We start from the raw sequence: 14,115 nt of genomic DNA, 5'->3' as shown, positions 1-14,115 counted from the left end.
ACTAAAACACAAAGTCCGCAAGAGTTTCAGGAGAGTGTCTTGTATCCTAGAGACCCAGTGTATTTATACCCTCCTTATGGGTTAGCTTGGAAACAGAATACCATTAGTGAAGAGCTTAGAGGTGTAAACTTGGCTGCGGCAGCGCTTAAGTCTCTTATTGGTTGAATAAAGCTGACCTGCTCAGGGATTTTTATCTGTGTTGTTGATGTCTGTCTAATGGTGCTAAAAGAGGAATGACTAAAAATATGATGTCCTCTGGGCAGCCCTTCATATAAATGTCAGTTTTGCCCATTTGACTGTATAGTTGGGTCTTCTTGTATCACTTTGTTCTCAGTCTTTCTTTTAAATGTTAAAAGTGGCTGGAGAGAGTGGATTTGGATGTGAGAGGAAAGTTACATGATCTGAAAAGGGCAGGTTTGAAAAATAAAGCTGCTGGAAATTTAGGTACTAATATGTACCTTTAGAGGACCAATATGGACCCTTTAGGTACAAAGGCTTTCTTTTGAAGATGTTCCTCCAAAGGTGTTTCTTTTCTAGTAGTGCAAGTCATTTTTACCTGAATGATCCACAGTTTGTTTGTTTTTTTTGTTTTTTTGAGTGATAGTTGTTCATAAGGCACTTGTTTGTCCTGAACAGTTAAACTGCCTGTTTTTTAGAAAAATCCTTCAGGGTACCACTAATTCTTTGGTTTTTCAGCATTTTTGTGTGTTTGAACCCTTTCCAACAATGACTGTATGATTTTGAGATCCATCTTTTCACACTAAGGACAACTGAGGGACTCATATGCAACTATTACAGAAGGTTCAAGCGCTCACTGATGCTTCAGAAGGAAACACAATGCAGTAAGAGTGGGTGAAAACATTTTGAATTTGAAGATCAGGGTAAATGTAACTTATTTTGTCTTCTGTGAAACATGTATCTTCTGTAGCTTCTAAAGGGCAGTACTAAATGGAAAAAAAATGATGTTTAGGCAAAATAAGAAAAATGTACACACCTTCATTCTGTTCACAAGTGTACACCCCTGGCTCTTAATACATAATTTTTCCTTCTGGAGCATCAGTGAGCGTTTGAACTTTCTGTAATAGTTGTATATGAGTCCCTTAGCTGTCCTTAGTGTGAAAAGATGGATCTCAAAATCATCCAGTCATTGTTGGAAAGGGTTCAAATACACACACAAAAAAAAGCTGAAAACCAAAGAATTTGTCGGACCTGAAGGATTTTTCTGAAGAATAGCAGTCTGTTTAACTGTTCAGGACTAACAAGGGACTCATGAACAACTAAAAAAATAAAAAAACACAGCTGTGGATCATTCAGGTAACAACAGTATTAGGAATCAAGCGAATGTAAACTTTTGAACGTGGTCATTTTAGTGTATAGTATAGCTACTGTTGTTTCGGCGTGATCTTTCTGTGGATGGACAGGAAGAGAGGGTGGAGGAACCAGTGGGAAATGAGCAAAGTCTTTCCCAATTCCTGCAAATAATGGGCAGGTGTTGGAAACATTATATGAAAAACAATGAGGGGTGAAATTTTCAGCATCTTCTAAGGAACATCTTAGTCTTCCAGTTCATAAGGAGGGGATAGAAAGAGATGTAACAGAATCTGCCCTACTCATCTAAGCTTTGTTTAAAATGCTGTTGAAACCTCTGTTGTTGTCTGTTCAGGGTCACAGGTAGGGTTTGTTGCTGAAAAACGAACCCCTTGCTGACAGAATGAGAGCTGTGCTTTGAAACGTGAAGGAAAGCTCTTATTGGCTTTATTGTGTTCTTTGTCTTAAAGCTCTGATGCCGTAACCTGTGTCCAAACACTCTGGAACCACAAACATAAACACTTCTTAACTAATTGTCTATGCCTTTTCTAGGAAGTAATCTCTCCTGTCCTATCCTTGCTGATAGTATACAAAGGTGAGGTTTCAGGAACAGGAGTGCCATTAGTCTTACAATAGACCCTCCTTTTTGCTGCATTTCCGACTCGCACACCCTCTAACTTACATAAACTTCAGCTCAGTAGAGCACAGAGTAGAGCAGTGGTTTGACCAGTGGGCGAGACACTCGTATATTTAATAGAGGGAGGCAGTGTGAGCCTCACACCGAACAGGATACACATGCAAACTGACTCGGAGGACATTTAGAGCCGGTGAGTTTTTTTGCAGGACCGAATTGCCCCTATAAATGTCAGATCATTTATGGGCACACATTTCATAAACAGTGGTTTGGGATGCTTATGTTTTATGTTTGTATTGCTGCTTAAGAACTTCTTGCCGATATTGAACTTTGTCATTGAGATTTATACTGCATGTTTTAACAACCAGAACCTGGCTGTAGTGTGTGGCGATTTAAAGTGCTGCAATTAAATGGACTTCAGCATTTTTTGTAAAGCTTCTTCTCAGGGAACCAGTGCAAAGACTGAGATATTTTAGATTTTGCAATATGTAATTTTCACATGACGAGTACAGCTGACTCTGCTATACTGTTGTATTTAAGGTAAATCCTTATTTATGCAGCGCCACAGTGATTAAGTATGATCACGTCATGTTCAGGTTATTAATGTTCAGGAATTGGGCGGTTGTATCAGTCCAGCAGATTAATTAAATAGGATGACCGTGGAATGAAAAATTGGCTCCACAGTTTCATTTCTGACAAAGAAATCAGCATGGAGCCAAAAGTTTTGACAGTATTTAATGTGGTGTGTGGCAACTATTCACTCCTTAAAATTCAAGAAATGTTTTCTTGTTCCTCTTCTCAGAAAATGTTTTAGTCATGCTTTATTTTGGCAGACCACATGTGTGCTTGTATGGTTTAATAAGAGGAACAGTGTTTTGACTCCATCTGCTATGCTTTGAAAAGACTGACACTGGCATAATGAGAGTGTGAAATGTACAAAGAAGAGTGTTGCTCGCCTCATTTGCAGTAAAGATGTTATTTTTGTCATATACTCTCACACATGCAGGTCAAGTGATCATTTCGTGCATTTTCTTAAAGGAACAGTTCGCACAAAAATGAAAATTTCCTGAAAATGTACACTTTGCAGATGAACTTGTTTTTTTTCATTGGAACAGATTTAGAATTTTAGCATGTTATTTTCTCACCAATGGATCCTCTGCAGTAAATGGGTGCCATTTTAATGAGAGTCCAAACAGCTGATAAAAACTTATAATCCATGCACGTGACTTCAAACCACTGCTTCTGGCTAAAATACAAGACATCTATCTAAAATATTGCTTTCTCCTCAATCTTGTTTTCTGCTTTAATTTTTGGGTGAATTATTCCTTAAAATGAAATTTACCCCAAGATTTACTTACCCTTAAGCCATCCTAGGTGTATATGACTTTCTTTGGAGTTAAAGGGTTCTTCGTCTTCAGAACACAAATTAAGATATTTTTGATGTATTCTGACAGCAATCTGACCCTTCTATTTACACAAACAATGTGTACGCAAAGAAAACAAAAACAACGGCCTCCTAAAAAACTTTCATCCGTCGTAAAAAAAAATTAAGATTGGGTTAAATTTTCTGAGTTCTTAGCATCCGTAGCAAGCATTTTGGGTGTTTTAAGAATTCAGAGCTGCTGTGACATTCTGTGCATGACAAATTTTGAGAAATACTAAAAACATATACAAAAATTTCGGACTTTATATTAAAAATGTCTCCTGGCTCTTCCATCTTTATAATGGCAGTGAATGAGTGTTGCGATTTTGAAGTCCAATAAAGTGCATACATCCATCTTAGAAAGTTTCCTTTGCTGTACACAAAACTTGGTTCTCGTGAGACTAGCATATTCACACTGGAGCTTACGTGATGCCTATGTCCTACATCAACTGCTGGAAGGCCACTCTCTTGTGAACGTGCGTATGACATTAAGCGAAAGCTAGAGATTACAGTTTATAAGGTTTTAAATACCAATATTTTTCTTACACAAACACATCGATTCACTTCAGAAGGAATTTATTAACCCTCAAGAGCCGTGTGGAGTACTTTTTTGAGATGGATCGATGCACATTATTGGACTTCAAAATCTCAACACCCATTCACTGCCATTAAACTATAGTTTTAAAGATATAGTTCACCCAAAAATTTAAATCACCCCACAATTTACTCACCCTAAAACCATTCTAGGTGTATATAACAAATACAATCAGAGTTATATTAAAAAATATCCTGGTTCTTCCAAGCTTAAAGTCCAATAAGGTATATCCATCTGTCTTAATCCACACAGCTCTCGGGGTGAATAAAGGCTTTCTGGAATGCCACTCTCTTGTGAATACGCATACGACAATTAGCGGAAGCTAGAGATTGTGGTTAATAACTTTTATATACAAATATTTTTTTTACACAAACACAATGATTAACTTCAGAAGGCCTTTAAAAATCTCAACACCCATTCACTGCCATTATAAAGTTTGGAAGAGCCAGGAATTTTTTTACGCAACTCCATTTGCATTGGTCTGAAAGAAAAAGTCATATACACCTAGGATGGCTTGAGGTGAGTAAATCATGGGATAATTTTCATTTTTGGGTGAACTATCCCTTTAACTTAAGGGGTTTGTTGTTGCAGCAGTTTTATCAGACCAGCAATGGTCCTTAGCAAAGTATGCTGCTTCTTCCAGAATGTTTAAAGCCACATTATTTAACTTTCGGACCTTTTAGAGGTGGAAGCAGAACACTGCAAGTTACTTGTGGATGAACATTATTTTGGTAAATACCTGAGTTGGGCTTTGGTTGTGCTCTATTACGAGGATAAATCTGATGTTTTGAGGTGTACCAGTGTTTTAAAGATGATCATCTCTCCACTTCATCTGGTCTCTCCACAGCCCCATTCTAAATAAATAAAGAAATCCAACGGTTATGATTGGAATTTGAGATGTTGGTGTTGCACTCAATAATGTGACCCTGGGCCACAAAACCAGTCTTAAGTAGCATGGGTATATTTGTAGCCAAAAATACACTGTATGGGTCAAAATGATAGATTTCTAAGTAAAGATCATGTTCCATGAAGATAATTTGTAAATTTCCTTCTGTAAATGTATCAAAACATAATTTTTGATTAGTAATATGCATTGCTAAGAACTTCATTTGGACAACTTTAAAGGCGATTTTCTCAGTACTCAGTATTTTTTTGCACCCTTGGATTCTAGATATTCAAATAGTTGTATTTCGACCAAATATTGTCCTATCCTAACAAACCATACATCAATGGAAATCTTATTTATTCAGCTTTCAGATGTTTTGTGGTCTAGGGTCACAAATGAGCAGACTAAATGACTGAACTGTTTGACTGTTTGAGGTCAAAAGCTTTCATGAATCGTTCACAAGATCAATATAAAAACTAAGTATAATGTTTCAAAATAAAATATACCATTTCAAATGTTCTGCCTATGAGGTAGAAAATGAACCGGCAGTTACAGGTACATAAATAATGGTATCAGTAATGAGTTGGCTATGCCAGAGTAACTTGCAGAAAGTGTCACAGTACTGAAATTAGGGTTCAGATATTTGTGATACATCAACAGAGATTTGAGTCCTAATGGAGTAGAATGCAGGGCTCTACTGTGGGCCAGCTAAATGGTCTATGAAATAGCACTGGTTGATGAGGCTTAATTGTTGTTGAGGTCTGCTGAAATGCTGATGGCCATGCGTCAGCCCAAATCTTTTGAGCCGAGGCATTTGTGTGAGTGGGTGCTGGATGGGTTGCATTCCACTGCTTTGCTGACTTAGGGCGGATTTGTATTTGACGTGATTGTGCCGGCCCTGAGTTAGAGAGCAGGGATGGCGCATTCAATATTTCCAACAACAGTTGTGGGGTTTATACTGAGACTGAAAGCATCAAAATGTGTTTGTGAAATACAACTGAAGTCATTTGAAGTAGCAGACAAACATGCAACAGGCATGTGTGCAGGATGTATTTACCAGTACATTGTTTCTCCTTTTTATTAAAATGACATATGTTTGAGAAACTAGAAGATTAGGTCAGGGGTATTTTTACTTGCGCTGTACATGCCAAGAGATAAAGAGACTTTATGATGTTTACACTGCAATGCCATTAAGACTATTTATTATTGATGCACAGAGTTTTATACTTGTGTGTTGCGTTTTAATTTTCCTTAATAGATTTTAATGTGGGAAAGACAATGAAACATTCAGCTGAGCTTAGTTGAGTATAATGTATTTTATTGTTTTTTTTTCCTCACACAAAATGACTGTGATATCAAACAATAATTGAGCTGAACTCTTTATACATTTCTTCAAAACGGTTCTTAATCAAACTCATCTACTGTACACCTTGGATGGCCTGGCGGTAAATTATCAGCAAATTTTCATTTTTGGGTAAACATAGGGTTTTTTAATTATTTATTTGTTGCTGCAAAACATGTCTGTTTAAAGGAGGGAATTACTTGCACTACATGTTTTGGTGTAGCCTATCAAACTTGAAAAAGCCTGGAGACATTTAGAGCTTTCTTAATGTGCCATTAACTTAATGCTATTGATGATGCACTCTATCGGCTCAGATGTAAACCTGCTTCTCAATAAACAACAAAAGAATGATCACCAAAACCCACAGCATTTCATTCCATACATCACATGTGTAGACATTGCACTGGCCTGCTCACATTGCTTACACAGTGTGTGATGTACTCTAATGAGCTCACTCTGTGCACATCCATTTGTATTCTGTCATCCTCACAAACCCTGGTTTAACTAAGCTGAAGTTCACATACCAGTATTTACACTCTTCTGACAATCTAATGCAAGCTTGACTCATGAATCATGCATGTCGGAGAACAAGGCTGTGATTTGTTCTGAGCTTGGAGGGAACAAGATCTCATTTTTTAAAAATCAACTTCACCGTATTTTCAGCACGGTAGAAGTGTTGTTAAAACGATGAGCTTGCCGGAACGGTCTGAAGTCATCCATGTCGAGTTGCTGTGTTATCAACTGAGGAGCATCTTCCCCTGTTGTCACTTATCCTGCTAACAAAAATTGAGTTGGAGGAAGATTTAACGATTAAACTCTAACTAGTTGGATTAAAGCCTGTTCATGCCATGGATGACTGAAGTTTTAATATAGTTTTAAATAAGCAAATCAGCCATGCGATATTGCAATATTACACATACTTCACTTCAGAACTATGAAGGAATGTTGAGTTGCTTCATTAAAAGCTTTTTGTTTTACTGTATTAAAAGCTCACTATATTATGTAGAGTTGAGTAGTATGAGAAAGAGATGGACTGAACAAGTGTGATTACCTGCATCTGATACAGCTTTCATGCTTCAGCTCAAACTTATATTCACAATAAAACATTAGTTTGAATGTCCGCTGAGGAAAGCAATATATTTGTCGTACTAGCCTTTCATCTGTTAAGGGTGATTTCTGATGATAGCATTGTTTAGTGCATTTGTTGGCTGCGTCTTACAAGGTGTTATTGAAAGTAAAAATAACTTCCTTGTTTATGACCCTGTTCAAGTTTCTTTTAATATAAAAGTCTGTACTGCTGAATCACTCATAAAAACTTAAAATCTCTTGTCGCCATTTAATGGCGTAATAATGTAACTTTTAAATCATCATTATGAACATGCACAGTAATACTAAATACTATTCTTAAACACTACTATTATTTATTGAATAATATTATTTAATAAACAACAACTGTCACCATAAAAATCACTAGGCAATTCAATCAGAAGTACAAAAGCAGTGCTCTGATAAACAGCATTAAATATAAAATATAATGTGATGACATTTTACCCTTAGCCAAAACTATTTGCTCTGGAACAAATAATAGATTAATGAGATTATCTCATTAGCTTTACCAAAACAAATTATATGTCATATTTAACCACTATAGAGACATCAGAGCCTCTCGTCGAGTTCATGAGCGCTAAGTGGCCACTGACGCTCTAGAGCTCACATCAACAGTATTATTTCTAAAATTATAATGGATCTGGGTGTCCGCCATGACACACGTGAAAAAACTGCAAGCGGAGTGATACAAAGAATGAAATGGTTTGGGGTTCCATATCACTAGAATATTACACCACTCTCAGCCAATCAGATTCAAGAACCAGAAAGAACTGTTGTGTAATAGTTTTTAAGTCCACACCACAACTATAATGATAACAACAAAGAGGAACAATATCTTGGAAATCTTTTTTAGAACTTTTTTTTTTTCAGCTGATGGACAATAAAAACATTCACAGCCAATCAGAATCCACCCAGTGTTAAAGAGCTTGAGCTTTTAAAGTGGCAGATGACAGTTCTGCCGTGTGCATTTACGATAAACTTTATCCTCCACTGGTGCAGACAGTACTATATTTATCACTATAGTTATTGTTCTTGGTGTGATCTGGCATTAAAGGGATAGTTCACCCAAAAATGAAAATTGGATGTTTATCTGCTTACCCCCAGGGCATCCAAGATGACTTTGTTTCCTCAGAAAAACACAAACGAAGATTTTTAATGAAAACCGGTGCAGTCTGCCATCCTTATCATGGACGTGGATGGGCACCAAACCTTTAAAAGTAAACAAAAACAAGCCCAGACAAATCCAAATTACACCCTGCGGCTCGTGACGATATTGATGTCTTAAGACACGAAACGATCGATATTTATATCATTTTTTTACCTTTGATACACAGCCACTTCCATCTGTCTTGAGCACGAGTTTGTCATCAGTCACGTCACATGTGCACGCGCTCTAACGTAGAATACGCAAGCGCCGTAAGGGGAAATCAGTGAAAAGTCCCGGATTAGTTTGCTCAAGCAAACGTAATCTTTTAGCTTTAAATCGGTTTAAACAATCAGGATACGCGCAAGTAATTACCATTTTGAATAGCCGCTATACCCACAATCTCTGTGCTCTGTGTAAACAATGAGTGTCGTATTCATGCAACAGATCGCTTCCGGCGTTTGCGTATTCTACGTTAGAGCGTGTGCACATGTGACGTGACTGATGCCAAACTCGTGCTCAGGAGAGATGGATGTGGCTGTGTATCAAGGGTAAAAATGATATTTTCATTTTTGGGTGAACTATCCCTTTAAAGCAGTTAAGAAATATAAAATCATGATGGAAAGCCCCACAATCCATGCTTCAGCTATTTACTGAGATGTGCAAATATGTTTAATTGGTTAATTTAATGTATATTTGCTAATAGTAATGTTAAATGGCTGTCTTTGAATGTTTGATTGAGGTATGAAGTCCCAATCATCACTTAAAATACAAAGGAATTTAAAGAATAATGTAAATAATATATCAAAAATTATATTTATTTTTTGTCAAATCTACATAAATATTAAAGGATTATGAGTTTAATATTTATTAACACAATTTGTGTGTTTGTAAATTTGTGGGTGGGCTGCAGCTGGAACTATATAACTTTGGCAGCCCAGCAAAGTATGTTGCAGCCATACTTCATGGTGTTTTAGTTTTAGATGAGGAGAGTTGGTTTGGGTTTATTGTTAGTCTGTGTGAATTACAAGGGGGCAGGAACAACAGTCAAGGACAAACGAATGGAAAAGACTATATAAGGGGGATCTGGGGTGGGTGATATTTCCTGCCTGTGTTGATGCTGGTGTCCCGCTCTGCAAAGTGTAGTACTAGGTTAATGGAAGATTCATACACTATCCACTCATCTATATTTGAGTCCACTCACACTCCAGCCACAATTTTTTTAGGCTCATATATAAACATCCATTGGTCTTGGTATAGTCAATTTTCTAATGATATGTTCCAGGCCTTGATGGAAAGCAGAGGTGAAGTTGAGTTTTCTCAGTTTCTTGGCTTGCTAGAAAGTTCTGCCTGTTTGAACAGTTTGGTTTAAATATGCTGTTGCTACACTGAGAGACTGATACTCTTGGCTAATAAAGCACTGTACAGGTTTCTATGGACACTGTCTAGTTTAGACTGTGAGAGGGGCTACCAAAATAATTGCAAGGTCATGGAATAGGTTTTACAAAGGAGGTACATTCCTCTCAATGTGTGAGGCTCAAAGATGGCCAAGAAAAACACATTCACACAATACAGACTCCAACCATATTACGTAATAGACACAGCTATTTTAAGATTTTTTTGAGACCTCATTTTCATTTTTACAAATAAAAAAATATATATTAAAAATTTCATTTTCCAGGTTGAACCAATCATAACAAATGAGAACTGTCAGTCTTATTAAACACTAGATGGCACTGATACATTATAAGACATTTGTAGTAAACCATTTAGTCATGTAACCCCTGATTCCAGGGATTAGCTTTACAATTTCAATGTTGTATTGTTATTTGGAATTTGCCCTTTGTACTTTGTATAACTGAGGATCTGTTCGAACATGTCAGGGAATCATTGTCAGCAAGTGAGTTGAAGAGAATGATGGATGTGTATAGGTTTTATTTCATTCACACAGTGTCCCCTGAGTTACGTAACACTTCAGAGCATTTATTGCTGGACTAAACGAATGGCAAACACAGTTTAGGATTTGAAAGATAAAGCAATTCTCCCATAACAGGACAGAGAGGTAAGTATGCAAAGCTGCTTATCATGGTTAGCACAGGCGCCAAAACACCTATAATGCATGCACTGTAGAGAAAACTGATTGAAAGCAAGTCATTAAAAAGTCCCCCATTTTATGACTATTCACTTTTACATAATACTTCAGGATTCTCAGCTGAAGACACCACACTGAATACTAATCACAATACACTGCAGTCTAAACATTCAAGCTATGGCATATGACAGACACAAAATACCCTAACCATGCCAGTTATGTCAAATGCCATAATTAGAATGTTCACAATGCCAGTTAGAAGTTGATTTGCAGTGAGGAAAAGTTTTCCTTGTCACATAAAAAAACTTTCCCCTCAGAATGGGAAGACAAATAATGGCCTTGCCTGAAAAATGAAAACTCATTGTCTCGCTGTGGATCTCACGACTAAGACTACGTTCACACTGCAGGCAAATGTGGCCCAAATCTGAATTTTGTTCATTTTTTTACACTTGTGCTTACATGTGACTCAGATCTGTTTTTCCTCATGACAGTGTGAACAGCACAAACCACATGGAATTTCATCTTTTCAATTGTAATTTGTGCCACTTCAGCCTCGTTCAGACTGTCAGCCTAAATCTGATTTTGCACAGGAAGCTGGAATGTGAGACTTCATTCCATGCTGCCATCTTTGCTGGTTTCAAAACTCAAAGAGGTGCATATATTAGCAGTATATTGTCTTTTCCCACTTGACCTGCAGTTTGCAACAACACAAGCTTGTTTTTGCAAAGCATTCATTATGTTTTCTACAAAAAAATCTTTAACGCCTTTACGTTTTACGTGGTGTGAGAACTTGAAAAAGCTACTCTAAATCCGATCTGATTTGAATAGGATTCTAAACCACAAATGCTTAAAATGGATTTGCAAATTTCATGTAGTTTGTTGCCATTTAGACTATTTGAATATAAGCAGATTTCAAATTGCACAAAAATCCGATACAGGTCAGATGTTTTGCAAAGCAACCACAGTCTGAACAGTCATATCGGAATTCATGCAACTTACATCACTCGAGTCTAGATCAACATTTGTCACGATTCTGCGCTCATGGGAGTCACTTCAAAGATTTAACATATCCATTTAACAAGACAGTTGCGAAAGGTTGTCAGTCAGTGCCAGTGGAAGTGCGATGTGTCAAAATTGAGGGCTCGTATTATAGAACTTTCCAAACTCTTCTGTCACATCCATGTTTTATTTTTCAAATTGCAGATCACATTATAAAGAAACACATTATGCTTACTTTCATGTTCTCCGTGTTTATTTCCAGATGACAAAGCGCTGTGCATGTGTTGCCAAGTCCACAGTTTTCATGTGAAATTGGGCTACATTTTCACTGCTCCCGTGGGTTGTTTTTCAACTCTGTGGGTTAAAGCCACCACACTAACGCGATATGTAACCCCTGGAATGCGATTAGGCTAGTTTTGGACTAGTCGCGGATTTTGTTGAGAAAACCTGGCAACCCTGTTCATATTGCTTTTTGTGCATGTGGGTCAGTTCAGAACCATGATCTGTTCAGACTAGAAATCTGATATTGGCCACATTTAAAACAACAATGTGAAAATCTATACCAAAAAAAATCCGATCTGAGCAAAAATCGCAATTAGGCTATGTCTACATTAATCCTATATATACACATTCGAAAATTCTCACATATGCATGCATACGTAAATCCTCAAAAAAGCTCACTGAGACATGATATGTTTTCATGCAATTCTTCTGGCAGGATCACTTTATTTACAAAAATATCTCCTAATTTACTGATGTGTCCAGGTCTCTCTCAGTCCCGTTTGTATGTCTGACCTAAATGCAACTGCCATCTACTTTGCCACAAACAGCAATCACGATTAAATTTTCATCTTTGCTAGACTGTGATATGAAGAGTGTACACAGTAACACATCTGAAGCAATAGTGTGAAAGTAAATAGCACAAAACAGGCACAATACAGGTATAACTATAGATATCTATTGGAAAAATATGTCACATGACTAAACATGCCTCCTCATTTTCAAAAGCCTCTGTTTTCAAAGTCCACACTACAACGCAAAAAAAGCATTTTCAAATAGCGTTTTCGTAAAGTTCCATTTTCCTTAAAAAAAAACACTGTCTCATTGTGTATGGAAGGCATCCATAGCAAGCATTTTGCATAGCCTCCTTGCATAGTTGAGTGATCTTTAGGTGAGTCCACAGGTTGGAGGTATTTTTTGTTGTTTTAGATTTTGACCCCATGCTCACATTCATTTGGCATTCTTTGCAAACTCAGCCCTGGCAATGACTGAGTGAAGTAAGTCCATACTTCACATTGCTGTCTATTTTTTATTTTGGTCATCTTAAAAAAAAAAAAAAAGTTGAATGTTAGCAGTCTTTCATGTTAAATTTAATATTCATATTACAAAAATACAAATATTTTATGAAAAGCATGAGTAGCAACACTAACATTAGCAATAGGCAAAATAAATATAGAATGTCTGTCTTCAAGCACAGGAGTCATATCAACTTTGCAGAAATGTAACTTCATTTTAAACTACAATTTTATTAGGTTTATAAAGCTGTTTATAGGCTAAAGAGTGAAGAATAATGTTAATTTACTGATTAATATTCTGAAATATTGAAATATAACAAACAAAACATCGTTTTTATTGCATTTATTATATGTTATATCACAATTACGTTTCTGAAAGAAAAAAAAAACGTTTTTGTCGTTCTAGATTATGAAACGCGTGCTGACAAAGCGCATTGAATTTCTTAGTTATATTTATTTAGAAGATGTTTATTACCGGAATGATGGTTATATAGTAAATGTTAATATAATTCGGGGTGTTTTAGTGAATCTTGTTAAAAGTTATATGCGGTGGCTGTGCTGGAGCATTTCATGAGCATCCACCCGGTGAGTGAACAGCAAAATGGAAGCGACTTCACGGGACGAATGATGAGCATATAGACGCTCATTAGTGGCTGTATTTAATTCAGGCAAGTTACGTCTTTATTGGAACAGGACATGACGGTTTATTTTAGCATTCGTGACTCCGACTTCACGAGACTAATAATGAGCAAGTAGACAACAGAGAGAGTTAAATTCAGCGCTTTTATTTACAACATGTGCTTATTCATGGCTGTATATTATTTAATTCAGGTTACGATTGTGACAGGATTTGACGGATTATCTTGTGTGACTCTGTGAGTTCGTCTTTATTTCTTAGAGCCAAGCTGCATAAACTACATATCAGTTATTTATGTAACATATCTAATTTGTGCATTAATAGCTGTTAGCCTATGTTAAATAAAGTTTACTAAATGTAGCAAAGTTATGTCTTTATTGTGACAGGATTTGACGGATTATTTTGCGTGACTCTGTGAGTTTGTCTTTATTTCTTAGAGACAATCTGCATAAACTACATATCAGTCATTTATGTAACACATCTAATTTGTGCATTAATAGCAGTTATGTTAAATAAAGTTTACTAAATATAGCAAAGCAAGTAAGTATACTTTACCTGTGCACGCAGTTGTTCCCTCAGACGCGGTGCTGCAATGGCGATCATGCGCGTAATTCTCAAAACACCCACAAGATGGCGGCGTTTATCGGTGAACC

At 36.7% G+C, this 14,115-nt stretch overlaps 1 protein-coding gene across 6 annotated transcripts in view; it reads left to right on the top strand.

Annotated features, from left to right (window-relative positions):
- Positions 1–14,115, top strand: part of kiaa1217 (KIAA1217 ortholog) — an 81,247-nt gene that overhangs the window by 19,273 nt on the left and 47,859 nt on the right. Inside the window, exon 1 of one of the 6 annotated variants that reach the window (XM_073848296.1) lies at positions 2,023–2,135. The exons of the other annotated variants lie outside the window; for them this stretch is intronic. The gene's annotated coding sequence lies outside the window, so the exon portion shown is untranslated. Of the gene's footprint in view, positions 1–2,022; positions 2,136–14,115 lie in introns of those variants that run through there. 6 annotated transcript variants of the gene reach the window in all.

This window comes from Garra rufa, chromosome 10 (assembly GCF_049309525.1).
Source record: "Garra rufa chromosome 10, GarRuf1.0, whole genome shotgun sequence".
In the NCBI taxonomy this organism is placed as follows: Eukaryota; Metazoa; Chordata; class Actinopteri; order Cypriniformes; family Cyprinidae; genus Garra; species Garra rufa.
This window is presented reverse-complemented; position numbering and strand designations above follow the sequence as displayed.